At 41.3% G+C, this 12,036-nt stretch overlaps 1 protein-coding gene across 6 annotated transcripts in view; it reads right to left on the bottom strand.

The window, feature by feature from the left end:
• Frmpd4 (FERM and PDZ domain containing 4) overlaps window positions 1–12,036 on the bottom strand; it is a 930,349-nt gene that overhangs the window by 357,753 nt on the left and 560,560 nt on the right. Inside the window, exon 1 of one of the 6 annotated variants that reach the window (XM_048446244.3) lies at window positions 4,309–4,899. The exons of the other annotated variants lie outside the window; for them this stretch is intronic. The gene's annotated coding sequence lies outside the window, so the exon portion shown is untranslated. Of the gene's footprint in view, window positions 1–4,308; window positions 4,900–12,036 lie in introns of those variants that run through there. 6 annotated transcript variants of the gene reach the window in all.

Genomic DNA, 12,036 nt, shown 5'->3' with positions numbered 1-12,036 from the left:
TCCTTAATGTGTTTCACAAAATAGAAACAGAAGAGTCATTGCCTAACTCCTTTTAAGAAGCTACAGTCACCCTGATACCAAAACCACACAAAGACTTAACCAAGAAAGAGAATTACAGATCAATCTCACTTATGAACATTGATGCAAAAATTCTCAATAAAATAATCACAAACAGAATACAAGAACACATCCGAAAAATTATACATTATGATCAAATAGGCTTCATCTCAGAGAGGCAGGGCTGGTTCAACATATGAAAATCTATCAACGTAATCCATCATATAAATTAACTGAAGGAAAAAAACATAAGATCATTTCATTAGATGCTGAAAAAGCATTTGACAAAATTCAACACCCCTTTATGATAAAGGTCTTGGAAAGATTAAGGATACAAGGTTCATTTCTAAATATAATGAAGGCAATATACAGCAAGCCGACAGCTAACATTAAATTAAAAGGAGAGAAACTCAAAGCCATCCCACTAAAATCCGGAACAAGACAAGGCTGTCCACTCTCTCCATACCTCTTCAATATAGTGCTTGAAGGTCTAGCAATAGCAATAAGACAGCATAAGGAGATCAAGGGGATTCGATTGGAAAGGAAGAAGTCAAACTTTCATTATTTGCAGATGATATGATAGTGTACATAAACGACCCCAAAAACTCTACCAGAGAACTCCTACAGGTGATCAACACCTTTAGTACTGGGGCAGGATACAAGATCAACTCCAAAAAATCAGTTGCCCTCTTATACACAAAGGACAAAGATACAGAGAGGGAAATCAGAGAAACATCACCTTTTACGATAGCCACAAACAGCATAAAGTATCTTGGGGTAATTCTAACCAAGGAAGTGAAAGTTCTATTTGACAAGAGCTTTAAGGTTTTGAAGAAAGAAATTGAAGAGGATACTAGAAAATGGAAGAATCTTCCATGCTCTTGGATTGGGAGGATCAACATAGTAAAAAATGGCAATTCTACCAAAAGCAATCTATAGATTCAATGCAATCCCCATCAAAATCCCAGCGAAATTCTTCACAGAACTTGAGAGAACAAAAATCAACTTTAAATGGCAAAACAAAAAACCCAGGATAGCCAAAACAATCCTATACAATAAAAGTACGTCCAGAGGCATTACCATCCCTGACTTCAAACTCTATTACAGAGCTACAGTAATGAAAAATGTTTGGTTCTGGCACAAAAACAGAGATGTTGCTCAATGGAATCGAATTGAAGACCCAGATCTTAATCCACAAACCTATGAACACCTGATTTTCGACAAAGGAGCTAAAACTGTACAATGGAAGAAAGAAAGCATCTTTAACAAATGGTGCTGGCATAACTGGATGCCAACCTGTAGAAGAGTGAAAATAGATCCATATCTATCACCATGCACAAAACTCAAATCCAAATGGATTAAAGACCTCAATATTAATCTGACCACATTGAATCGGATAGAAGAGAAAGTGGGAAGTAGTCTGCAACACATGGGCACAGGAGACCACTTCCTAGGTAGAACCCCAGTAGCACAGACAATAAGAGCAACGATGAATAAATGGGACCTCCTGAAACTGAGAAGCTTCTGTAAAGCAAAGGACACTGTCATTAAGACAAAAGAGCAACCTACTGGTTGGGAGAGGATCTTCACCAATCCCTCATCAGACAAAGGTCTGATCTCTAAAATATAAAAGAACTCAAGAAACTAGACACTAAAACTCTAATTAGCCCAATTAAAAAAATGGGGTACTGAACTGAACAGAGAATTCACAACAGAAGAAGATCGAATGGCCAAAAGACTCTTAAGGTCATGCTCAACCTCCTTAGCAATCAGGGAAATGCAAATCAAAACAACTTTGAGATACCATCTTACACCTGTCAGAATAGCTAAAATCAAAAACACCAATGATGGCCTATGCTGGAGAGGATGTGGAGTGAGGGGAACACTCATCCATTGTTGGTGGGAATGCAAACTTGTGCAGCCACTTTGGAAATCAGTGTGGCGGTTTCTCAGGAAACTGGGAGTCAACCTCCCTCAGGACCCAGCAATTCCACTCTTGGGAATATACCAAAGATATGCCATATTTTACTACAAAAGCATTTGTTCAACTATGTTCATAGCAGCACTATTTGTAATAGCCAGAACATGGAAACAACCTAGGTGCCCCTCAATAGAAGAATGGTTAAAGAAGGTGTGGAACATATACACATTGGAGTTTTACTCAGCGGTAAAAACAATGACATCTTGAATTTTGCAAGCAAATGGATGAAAATAGAAAACGCTTTACTGAGTGAGGTAACCCAGACCCAAAAAGAGGAATATAGTATGTACTCACTCATAAGTGGATTCTAGCCATAATTAAAGGACATTGAGCCTATAATTCGTGATCCTAGAGAAGCTAATTGAGAAGGTAAACCCAAAGAAAATCATATAGTTATCCTCCTGGATATTGGAAGCAGACAAGATTGTCAGGAAAAACTTGGGTGCACAGGGGGGTGGGGTGAATGTAAGGGGAGATGGGTAGAGAGAAGGGAGAAGGGGAGGATTCAGGAGAGCTTGGGGGAATGGGGTGGGTGGGATGGAGGAAGAGTGGTATGGGAGCAGGGAAGTAAATGTCTTAATTAAGGGAGCCATTTTAGAGTTTGCAAGAGACTTGATTCTAGAGGGGTTTTCAGGTCCAATGAAAGGTCCCCAGATTGTTCCTTGGGCAGCAGAGGAGAGGGTGCCTGAACTGGTCTTGTCCCATAGCCACACTGATGAATATCTTGCATATCACCATAGAACCTTCATCTGGTGGTGGATGGAGATAGAGACAGAGACCCACATTGGAGCACTGAACTTAGCTCCCAAGGTCCAAATGAGGAGCAGAAGGGGGGAGAACATGAGCAAGGAAGTCAGGACCACGAGGGGTGCGTCCACCCACTGAGATGGTGGGACTGATCTAATGGGAGCTCACCAAGCCCAGCTGGACTGGGAGTGATGGAGCATGTAATCAAACTGGACACTCTGAATGTGGCTGGCAATGAAGGCTAACTGAGTAGCCAAGGACAATGGCACTGGGTTTTTATTCTACCGCATGGACTGACTTTGTGGGAGCCTGGTTTGTTTGGATGCTCACCTTTATAGACCTGGATGGAGGTGGGAGGACCTTGGACTTCTCAAATGGCAGGGAACCCTGACTGCTCTTAAGACCAGAGAGGAAGGGGAAGGTGTGGAGGGGGAGGGAAAAGGGAGGCGGGGAGGAGGCGGAAAGTTTTAATAAATGAATAAATAAATTTTAAAAAATGAAAGGCATATATCTAATGGGTGCATAATAAGTATGTCTTGATAACATCATCAACTTCCATTACCAATCTACTCAACTTGATAATTGAAGTAGATATTCAGTAAACTCGGTTGTATAAGGTGATAAAAGGAAATATCCCCCAAACATAGCAGACTAACTTTTAAACAACAACTTATATGAAAGCTTTAGGAGAAACAACAGACTGCTATTTTCCTCTTCATTCCAGTTCCCTGGGGGTAAATCCAATAGCTGGATTAATTAAAAACGTGTCCTTCTATTTTTAATACAGCTTGCAAAAGATCTCAGAGCCCTAGACAAGAGATTTACTAGGAATTACTTAAATTTATAGTCACAAAAAAAAATCCATCAACTCCTTGTATGGAATACATGTCAGCAGAAGACACTGCCTACACCAGAGCTTCAATTTAAACATAGTCCATGTGCAATGTTTTACAAGAGATAGTCCTACATTTCACTAGGTATAAGACACCGTTTAACTTAGAACATCCCTCTCTCCTCCAGATCCTTCCTTAAGAGATGTGTGTTTAGAAAAGATCAAGACAACTGTGACATTTCTATTAGTCTTGTGACCTTGAAAGCCACAGTCTACGAGATTTAAAAAAGGTAAATAAACGAAAATTCTATCTCAAGCCACTGATTGAATTCTTACAGTGAGATTACACCTTGAAAAGCACCCAGGCAAGAAAGAGTGGATTTACTCATTCATGTGATCTAAAGTTTCTACCACGACTCCCACTGAGAACACACCCATTTCAGGAAGAAGAAAGACAAGAAATTTTGGGGCACTTGAAGATGAGAAAACATTTAGCCCTATAGAGAAATAACTTGCAGACTATGCAGAAAGTGAGGGGCAGAGCAAAACCTCTTCCTTTCTGTTACCAATGCACTGACTAAGAAAATCTAAGCACCATATCATTCTCCAAATTGAGAGGTAACTTTGTCCTCTCCCATGCAATTTCCCTTTAGTATGCGCGTATCCACAGACAGCATACATCACGGCTTACCTTTAACTTACTGGAGTCTGTTAAGGGTCCTTCCTGTCACATCCAGCAGGAATGCACGATGATGCGTGCTCTTCACCCCCAAGTGGCATTTGACTCCTCTCCAAGCAATCACTCAATGCAGTATGGATGAATGGGCTACGTTCAGTTTCACTGCCTTACAGTGTCTTTATTCCTCAGAGCACAGAACTAGCAGGGCAGTGAGCACTGGCTGCTGCCGCCGCCACGCTCCTCTTTTTCAAACTAATGGAAAAAGTGGGCTGCAGAAAGCTCTCTGCTCACTCCCTCTCCTTCTGCTTGCTTTGACAAAGTTAAAGCTGCAGCATTGAAAAAAGAAGAACAAAAGGAAAATACAAGACAAGCTGCCTCCGTGGAGGAGCTTTCTCTTCCAGCAAAACATTATTCAAGGCAGACTGCGGGACAATATCCAAAGTCTGGAACTTGACTAACCCACAGCCCTCAAGCTAAATTGTACAAGCACCTGGACCTGGCAGGCACTGGTCGCCCCATCAGTACCTCAGTAACATACCTGAGGAGTGCAGTGAGGCCAGCAAATAAACATCCAATAACGAGCAGAGAATGAGGCCGACAGCTTAACCTTGCTCCTGCCTTCAATGATGCCAAAGTGTTCTGTTTGCTCAGGACTCTCCTTTTACCAACATTCAATTTGAATGAGCCAGGGCAAGTGCACTGCGCTCGTCAGCTCCTGAGAACAGGATGCATTTATGTGAAACACGAGGAGAATGCCTAATGCCGAGCCACCCTCTGCATTCCCAGGAGCTATTATTACAGGGCTAGCTTACATTGCACCGCACCTTCCTGAGCACTGCGACGTCCAGCGAATGCTTTCCGAACACATTCACACACACACACACACACACACACACACACACACACACACACCCCTCAAATGTTGTGATTGTTACATATTGAGGAAAGCACTTTCAAAAAGCTGCCGTCTCTTCCCGGGGATAAGATTGGGAACCCTCTTTGGAGTGAGCTGACCACCATGCATCTCTTGCATCTTTCCATCAGTGACTTTTCAGACTAAGAGAATGATTGCCAAGGCCCTGTGGAATGACACCTTTATGCTGCGGAGGAAGTGAGTTTCGCTCCTTTATTAGAAACAGATTGAGAAAAACAAGGCACCTTGGCTTTCATTCATTTTTGACATACAACATTAAATAGAACCTTCATAAAAACAAGTTGCCTAAAAGTATGTGATCTTATGTGACAATATAGCAAGTGGCCACCCAGATACACATGGTTAACATTGCAGTAGCTTCAGATCGATGACTACCTTAATTGTCATCATAGAACCTTCCTACAGTAAACGATGGAAGTAGATGCAGAGATCCACAGCTAAGCACTGGGTCAAACTCCTGGGGTCCAGTTATAGACAGGGAGGAGTGATATTATAATCAAAGGGGCCAATACCATTATTGGGAAACCCACAGTGACAGCTGACCCTAGCAAGTGGGAGCCCCACTACTCTAGACTGACAGCTGAGGAAACTGCATAAGATTGAACTAAGCCCTCTGAATATGGGTGACAGTTGTGTGACTTAGACAGCTTGTGGGGACACTGGCAGTAGAACCAATATTTATCTCTAGTGAATGAACTGGCTCTTTGGAGCCCATTCCCTATGAAAGGATACCTTGTTCAGCCTAGGTACAAATAGGAGGGCCTTGGTCCTGCCTCAAGTGATGTGACAGACTTTGTTGACTCCCCATGGGAGGACTCACACTCTCTGAGGAGTGAATAGGGGATGGGGAGAAGATGGGGCGGGGGTGGGAGAATGGGAGGGAGAGAATTGGGATTGGTACTTAAAATAAGATTGCTTTCAAAAGAAAATAATAGTGACCTATTTGAAGCAGCAATGGAAAACAGGTATCTTGGTACATGTAATTCTATACTTTCTCCTCCTTTGTAGCACATTGGATTGCAAAGTCCATTGCTATGGTGGTTTCTTTCATCTTAACATTGCTCTACAACTGGTCCAAAGATTCTGCTTTGTTCTGCATGTCAAAAAACAATTGTCAGACTGACAAAATGACTCAGAGAGACGATGTTTGGTGACAGACCTCAAGACTTGAGTATAGACCCTAGAGCCCATAGCAGAGAGAACCAACTCCTGAAAACTGTCCTCTGACCGCTTTCATCTCTCTCTTTCTCTCTCTCTCTCTCTTACACACACACACACACACACACACACACACACACACATACACACACACACACACACACACACACACACAAATGTTTAAAGGAAGCATTTGGCTCACCGTACACAAGTGAATGCAAACTTACTCAGAACCCTCACCAGAGAATTGTCCCTAGGTTCCTCCTTCATGTTGATAAAATACTATGATATGACCTGATAAAATGCTATGATAAAATACTCTGACAAAATATATTTAAAGGGAGATAAGTTTTTGTAGCTCACAATTCCAGGTGGCAGTCTATCATGGTAGAGACACCATGGGGGCAGTAGCTTGAAACAGCTAGTCATATTCAGAGTAAAAAGCAGAGAAAGAATGGGCTCATGCTTGTTTGCCAATACACAAAAGGCTCTCTCCCTGCCTGTTAGTTCAGGGCCAAGCATATAAAATGATGCTGATACATTCAGAGTGGACCTTCCTACCTCAGCTGACATAACTAAGAAAATCTCTCACAGGCCAACTGACCAAGACGATCTCTCTTTGAGACTCTCTTTTCATGTGATTCTAGATTGTGTAAAGTTGACAATTCAAACTAATCATCATATAGATTTTGTTAGGAAATAGAAATAAAATAGATAGTTATGAATGGAAGGGAGTTGCAATGGGAGGATCAAGTAGGGAGAGGGGGAGGAGAGGGAATTGTGGGAGAGAATACAGGAAAAGATAGTCAAAATTAAGGGCCATTTGAAGCATAGTATGGAAACATAATATGGTAGGAACTTCCAGTACCAGGATTGTGTTACATCTAATCAAGTTATTGGTCAAAGAGTTCCCATGAAATTTCCCAAACAACTCAGGCTGTTTCAAAGACTATAGGTTTCTCTCCACAAACTGACAGTAAGGCCCCATTATTGAAACAGCACCTATACAACTCATTGAACATGGAGATGTCTGACTAATATTTACATAGAACCTCCACCCTGATGTCCCAGCATCCTTGGTACAGGAAGGTACTCTGCATGATCTCAAAAGAGAAACATAAACACCAAGATAGCCATAAACCCTTTATATACAATGGTGTACTACCTGTAAGATATTCTAGTGCAATAGTGGCACAAAGCTTGTAGGAGTAACCAACCAATATCTGATATGACTTCAGGATTACTTCATGAGATCGAACCCATGCCTGGCATTTCTTTGGGTGATCAATAACCTGAGACTGGATAGCCCAGACCCTTAAGGTAAAACCAAATAATACTGATCTAAATAAAGAAAAAATATAGTGATAAAAATAATATTCTGCTATACTCATAGATCAATTCCTTGTTCAGCCATCATCAGAGAAGCTTCCTCTAGCATCAAATGGGAACAAGTAAAGAGACCCACAGCCAAAAATTATGTGGAGAGCGAGAGACCTTGGAATACTCCAACTTAAATGGGATGTCTCTATCAAATCCCTCCTATCAAGGCTCAGGAAACCCTGCAGAATTGGAAGAATGTAATGTAGAATGTAAGAGTCGGAGGACATGGAGGGCTCTCTAAATCAACTGAGCAAGGCTCAGTCACAGAGACTGAAGCAGCATGCATGGGTCTGCCTGGATCTGGACCATGCTCTCTGCATATATATCGTGGCTTCCAGTTTAGTGTTTGTATTGGACTCCTGAGTATGTGAACCTTCTCTTGGGGCCTTTTCCTTCTATTGGTTTGTCTTATTCAATTTCAATGTGATAGCTTTTGTTTTCTCTTATTACATTTTATTTTATTATCTTTTTTAAAAAACGAATGAATGAATAAATGGAAATTTAGCCACTATGGTAAAGGTTACCAAATGAACTGTCATTTATACCTGCTGGGAAAGGGAAAATAAATTTTTCTCCAATAAGAAAATGAAGTAGTTTGCTAACATATTATGGATTCCACAGGATTTTTGGTCTTTGTTTTTGTTTGTGTGTTTGTACATGTGTATGATTTTATTGGTAACAGCTTGGTGAATTTTTGGGAGGGATGATGCTTTATTTTGTTTTCTTGGTTTTTGGGGGTTTTGTCACTATTGCTGCTGTACTGGGTCTTTGTTTGTTTCTTGGGAAAGAATTTAAAGATTGGTGAGTAGAAAGGGAGAGGACAGCTGTAAGACTTGATGACAGGGAGAAATATGATCAAAATATATTTAAATTTAAAAATTGCTTCAAAAACTAAAAAGCCTAATCATAATAGAAATGAACTATAATTTGTGAATGCCAATTAACTCAATAAACAATGAGTGACAAAGGAAAGGTGTTTCACATGACCAATACTTCCACATGTAATTCTTCAGCTCCCTAAAACTCTCTAATGTCTCCATGGATTCAGCTGCTAAAAAAAATGGTTTACTGGTAGACACTGAGATATTAATAAAATAACAGTATCTAGTCTAAAATCAAATGTCAGAGAAGTCAACATGGTTATGAATATGATAAATATATATGTATAAAATTATTCTTAAATTTTCTTTCATTTTTATATGTATGAGGCTTTTGCCTTCATATATAACTGTGCACCACATATGTGCCTGATGCCTACATTGGCCAGAAGAGGGCATCAGAAACCCTGGATTGTAACTGGAGTTACAGATGACTGTGAGCCATCATGTGGGTGCTGGGAATCAAACTTGGGTCCTCTGGAAGTTGAGTCATTGCTCCTAACCACCAATTGTTTCTTCAATGTCAAAACCATCCCACCACATTTTTTAAATCACCCAGCAATATTACTTTCTGTCACCTTCTCTTTGAAGCTATAGCCACTTTCTCTTCCATGAACTAAGAAACAGTGTATGGATGGAGAAAGATACAGCAAGGGAGAGAGAGAGAGAGAGAGAGAGAGAGAGAGAGAGAGAGAGAGAGAGAGAGAGAGAGAGAGAGAGAGAAGATTAATAGCATAGGAGTAAGTATTGAGTTACAAGAATCTCATCCCAGTGTCAATGAAAGACAATGAAAGATAAAAATGTCTGATGAAGAGATTTTATAAATAGTTTGTAAATCGACAGATTAAAAATAAATTCTAGTAGAGTCTGAGACTCAACACAAGACCTAAGTATACCCAGAGGATTTCTAAACATAGATCAGACATTTGAGGCCATTAGTATATGCCAGGGAAGTATGAGTGCTTATATAGGAGAAACAGATGCATATGTTAGCGCCTATGATTAGGGTAGAAAACATTCAGGCAAATGTTCCCTTGAGCTCTGTCAGAAGAGAAGCAAGGTTTTTTGTGATTATGATTGCTCACAGATAGCTGGGACAATTGGATGATGTGTTCCAGCATTTTGAGGTGGGGGGGGGGAATGTAGAGGCAGCTGGTAGGAAATAGTGACTAAAAATATCAACTCAAAAATCCCAAATGGATGATGCTCTGGATGAATGGATTCATGTATATGCATGTAAGCATGTCCCAAGTGCTCTGACAGACAGTGCTCAGTATAACATGTAGGGGGATATGGGAATGAGTAATAGGTCACACCCCCAAGACCAGATGGGGCTCAAGGCCATAGAACTCAGGATGCTTTTCCTCATTTTTCAAAAAAAAAAATCAGATTGCACAAGAATTCTTTCTTGGTTGTACAAAGCAGAAACTTGCCAGTGCTTCCAAACAGCTGACACTTATCTGGCCAAATCCACTGGGAAAGGGGTCTGAGGAATAGCCTAAGGTGGTTGAGCCCAAACAGTGCACACTGAACTCTCTCCCTGACAGTGGCCAGCTGTAGCTGTGCCCATACAGGTCCTCAGAACCCTCACACTGGTGTTTTGCCTTTGGTGGTTTCTTTAGGCGGCAAAGGCAACTGTTCAGATATAATCTAGATTATCAGTCAATTGACCTTGCCATAGGGAGGTTATCCTGGATCACCTGGGTGGTCCTCACATAATCACCAGAGCCCTTGAAGGCAGGGGAAAAAGGCAGAAGAATAAGTCAGGGTGATGTCAAGCATGAGAATTAAGTTGAGTGTAGGTGGCTTGGAGATGAAGGGGCACCCATCGCCTGAATTCAGACCTCAATTCTACATGTGGAAGGAACTGGATCTGCCAACTGCTAAGGAAGTAATAGCATATGAGCACTGGAGCCTGAATGCTTAGGCCCAATCAATGCATTGACTCTGGCCTGGTTAAACCCTAAGCAGAAACTCTAACCATGACATAGCATACTTTTGACTTAGAAACGCTGTGTGATTTGTGGGTTTGCCGAAAGTATTAATGGCGAAATTTGTCTCAGAGTAAAATATCAGCAAGTGACCCTGTTGTTTTGCACATGTTTTCCATTCGCCTTGATCACTGACAGGGAAGGAAGTCCTGACCCAAGCCACAGATGTCACAGGGAATGAGCAAAGTGAGCCTAGAAAGACACTGATTCATACTGATTCAGTGTGGGAACACTCAGAGATGGCGTAGCTAAGTAGACGGCAAAGTGGAATGAAGTACAGTACCAGGAGCAGAGGAGAAATGTAGGGACACAGTGGGATGACCGGAATATTCCAGCTGCCTGAGTAATGTGTATACCATCCCTAAGGAAAACTCAGACCCATCAACTCTCAAAATGTCAGCGACTTATACGAAGTTGAGGTCCCCATCCCTCCTATGACACTGTTTATATACCTGACCCAATTTCAGTACTGTTGCATTTTATCTTTCTCAAATGTGGTGATGCTTTTTCTCTTCCTGAGTTGTGTTCTCCCTTAATTTTACACTGCACTTTAATATTTCTGTGGATAATCGTGTGGATGGGACCCCCCCCCCCGACTGCACTTTTGCTCCTCAGGTCAGTGGCTCGCCCAATTGGAGAACATGCAAACCTGGGTAGATAGCAAGGACTCGGAGGCTCAGGCCATATCAGGGAGCTCCTCCATCCCAGTTCACTAGTGAGTGCTCTAATATAGATCACAAAGGCTTCAAGAAAATGGAGTCTTTTTAATTCAGGGGCTCAATGGAAGAGCTCTCATTTCTCTCCAATCGCAAACTTCAGGCTAAAACTGTAGGTTAAGGTGTGTTGTTATGAGTTGGTCGCTCAACTCTTAAACTGAGCAAAAGAAAAAAATTCACAAAGTTGCAGAAAGATTGATGAATAGTCAGCTTCACATTCTCTCTGCCTGTCTGAAATATTAATCCATTTTGGTTCACACCACCTGGGAAGCAGAAAAGGGAGGGTTGGCAAGAATTCAGGGCAAGCCTGGGCTACACCTAGTTAAAGGCAGTCTGGGGTACAGGATGAGATCCTTTGCCAGTAAACCAAAAATACATAGACTAATTAAATAATTAATAACCTCATTATTCAATTCAAATCATTTTATTGCACATGTATCTCTAGAGCCCTTACTTTGGGCATCCACACAACTATAAGGAAACCTGAATTGAGCTTAAGGCTTTGGTAAAATTCAGGGAAAAATAAATGAACAATGTGGCCTTGTTAGTCCAGTGAGGTCAAATGATTTCTGCAACTCCTGACAGCAGTAATGCACCTTTCAGGGACAACCAACTGGCAGATGTGACCCAAGTGACAGAATGGTCACAGAAGCCTTTGTTCCTCCTTTAAAAGGCTACCACCC

Source organism: Myodes glareolus, chromosome X (assembly GCF_982192425.1).
Source record: "Myodes glareolus chromosome X, mMyoGla1.1, whole genome shotgun sequence".
In the NCBI taxonomy this organism is placed as follows: Eukaryota; Metazoa; Chordata; class Mammalia; order Rodentia; family Cricetidae; genus Myodes; species Myodes glareolus.
The sequence above is the reverse complement of the archived record's forward strand: the minus strand, read 5'-3'. Positions and strand labels throughout refer to the sequence as shown.